At 29.3% G+C, this 3,410-nt stretch overlaps 1 long non-coding RNA gene across 1 annotated transcript; it reads right to left on the minus strand.

Annotated features, from left to right (window-relative positions):
* Window positions 1–2,185: 2,185 nt before the first annotated feature.
* LOC145162575 (uncharacterized) lies at window positions 2,186–3,206 on the minus strand. Its single transcript, XR_013739187.1, has 2 exons — window positions 2,553–3,206; window positions 2,186–2,398 (listed from the first exon to the last, which is right to left on the minus strand). It is a non-coding gene; the product is annotated as an uncharacterized LOC145162575 (long non-coding RNA).
* Between the last annotated feature and the right edge of the window lie 204 nt (window positions 3,207–3,410).

Raw genomic sequence — 3,410 nt, forward strand, 5'->3', positions numbered from 1 at the left:
AATTATTATATATTAATTATTTTAATTACTTATTTCTTTTTAACTTATTTCTTATTGTATTATTTTTTATTGGATTATTATATATTAACAAATATTATTTTAATATATTATATTTACATATAAATAAATATTACTTTGTTTTATTATTAATTTTTTTTAATGATTTTTTTTTGAATTTATTCTTTATTGCATTAATTCTTTTTTGTTGGATTATTATATATTAATAAATATTATTTTAATATATAATATTTATCTATTAGTAAGTGTTACTTTATTGGATTATTAAACTTAACGAGGTAGGGATCAAAACCACAACAAAACCATCAAATAAGGACATTTTTTGCTAATAAACTCTTTTTTGGATCTTAGTCACAGAAATTGACAAACCATATGGACCATTTTTACAATTTTGTCATTTGCTAACGTATTATCCAAATTTTGAAATACTTTCTTTACTTTGTTCCCAATTCTACTTTTCTTTGCCAGCAATTACTTTTCGTGTGAAATAAGCTATTCCGAAACAAATTTAATTCAATTCAAAATGCTTTATCGAAAATAGTTTCATTTCGACCAATCAGAAGAAATTGGGTCATTTACAATAAATTTAGAAATGATGTGTTTGTCTTTGTAATTATCCATTAGAAATTTTAGAAACTTCATGTAGCTATGATTTTTATCGTATATTTAAAAGCTCGAGACTGAAATCAAGTGAATAAAAAAGACAAAAAGATGATGGGTGTCCTTGTCGAATATTACTTTTCACATGACAATATGTCTAGAGATTTTCATCTTCCTTGATGCAAATAAAAGAAAGAACTTAAATTAAACGTAATACAAATATGAAATTAATAATTTATGTTAACTTCAATGATATTTCTAAATTGTGTACGGTTATATTCCATTTAAAATTAACCATAAAATTTTTACAGACATAACGAGTAAACGAGCAACAAGTTGTGTCGCAATTCTTTTGTAGATGACAACACTAATTCTTTTAAAAACATCCATAGATCTTGGGGTCATAACATTATTACGTATGACCTGTTGGATTCTATTGATGAACTCCACAACATCTGAGACAAGTAAAACCGAAAATATCAAATGCAAAAGGTATTCACGTGTGTTAATTTTCTATGTACGTTCTCTTATGTTTTGTCACTTTACATTAAACAGTTTTTAAAGCAGTCTACTCTACAGTGAAACCCCACTTCCAAACTCACAAGAGGGGAAACACTCTTAGATCCACACATGAACACAAACACTAGAATGAGGGGCCGAATGCAAACTTCAAAACAAAACTATATAAATAAGTTTAATTTGGATCGAAATAATGAAATATCAAAAAACATCTAAACAAGACAATTAATATGAAATATTCTTACGCCACTAATCAAAATCACACTCATTGATTTTTTCCGTTTTTAAAATCTTAGGACAATTGTCTTGAGCTAAATATTTTGAGATTTTTTGGGTCCAAATACAAGATCAATAGTACGGTATTGTGGCGACAACATATATTATTATTGTTTTTTGAAATAATTTTTTCTTCCTTTATTAATTATCTTATTTTGGCCCAATTTCTTTTATACGTTTATAATCTATTAAGATTTAAACATAAGTTAAAGCATCTTATAAGTTTTTATAAGGCTACGTATAACTTTTAATATCGTTAAAAGTTAATTGAAAGTTTAGTATGCGAATATATATTTTTGGGTCGAATGTGTAAATTCGTTTGCCACTAAAACTAATACAAAGTAATCATTTTAAAACCATAACATATTATAACCTTATAAATGATATATTTCAATTATTTTATGTAAAAATGAAACTACACTTTAAATATCGTCATTTAAAAATAAAGCAATTAAAATAAATCTATTCTGTAATTTATTTATTTATTTAATACTTATTAATTTATAAAGAAGATAATAATTAAGATGGATGTAAGGAGGGGTGAGTATTGTCATTTTCTGTAATGGTACCCATACTTAATTTCATGCCATGGCCCTTCTAAGCCCCTACAACCCTCCACCACTGCACACATACATGCTTCCATCCAATCCATCCAAAAACTAAAATATGGTCTAAGTGTTATATTCTTTGGAACGGATCAGTCAAAAAGTTCATTGTTCACACAGGTGCCTCTTTCTTGACAGAAACTTAGCGCGCAATGCGTGCCTAAATATGTCGAAAAGAACACACCTATCCGGATCATATCGGTACTTGAAACCCGAGAACTATAGAATGAATTACATGCTCCCAAAAAGTCCAAGCATGCAATGCGTGCATGTCTCATCAAGGTAAGCAAATGGTACAAGGTTTATACTCTACCATAAAAATCGTTGTTAATGGATTTGATATTCAACCTTTCTTCTTACAGACTTCCCTCCTCAGATTCCTGATTGATTTGCACATTCCCAAAATCGATGACATAACAATCAAAAGAGGAAATCTTGGGTCATATCATTACCACGATTGAAGTCATAAGCTTCAACCTTAAATCCACTGTATGAAATTATGTAAAAAAAAAAGATTTTGAAAAGAATGAATACCTTCTTGAAGAATGCGAAGGTTGATCAGAGAAATCCAAGAGAAGGGAGATTAAGGGAAAGGGAAGAATCCACAAGTAATAAGCGGCATGGGCGGAATTGGAAAGAGAAGCTTAATTCCATTCTTTCCAAACCGACCATTCCACACATTACTTGCAGATCATCCTTTCCCTCTTCTCCTAATTCGTAAACTCTCTCCATTACTATTCACTAGATCAAAACGATAAACTAATTTCACTCAGAGCCCAAGATTGTTCATCAGATCCTCTAAGTTGATGAACTAATTAATGAAATTAAACAAGGAAGAAATCACACAAAGAATCCTCACTGCATGTTAATTACAACATAGAGTCAACTAGAAGGCCAGATTTATGAAAAACTTAGTGCTAAATCATGTTCAATTGTTTTAAATTCCTATAGTCAACTATGGCCAAATCTATGAACGGAAGCATTAATAATAACACAAACAAACGGAATCAGCAGAAATTTCGGTGCTACAGTTATGATCCGAAACTACTCTAGATAAAGACTGAAATCAATTCATAAAATCAAAGAACATTCACTAAATCCATAGCTAAATTAATATTAACCTAATCAAAGAGAAATCGAAGACAAACACGAAATCAACTGGACTACAAAACAAGATTCAGAAATTAAGCTAAAATATACCAAGAAATCACGAAGGAAAACATGAATTCGAACATAAAGACGCGCCAAATAATGGAAATTTCACCCACGGTTTGCGAAGTAGTAATATGTTATACGTCAACGATCTATTTCTCTCTTTATAGACGATGAATTGCAGAATAGCCTTTGATATTATATGTTATTTCCATTAAAGGGACTTTATAACCGTCATTT

The sequence above is a fragment of the Lactuca virosa genome, chromosome 3 (assembly GCF_052849685.1).
Source record: "Lactuca virosa cultivar CGN04683 chromosome 3, Lactuca_virosa_CGN04683_v6, whole genome shotgun sequence".
In the NCBI taxonomy this organism is placed as follows: Eukaryota; Viridiplantae; Streptophyta; class Magnoliopsida; order Asterales; family Asteraceae; genus Lactuca; species Lactuca virosa.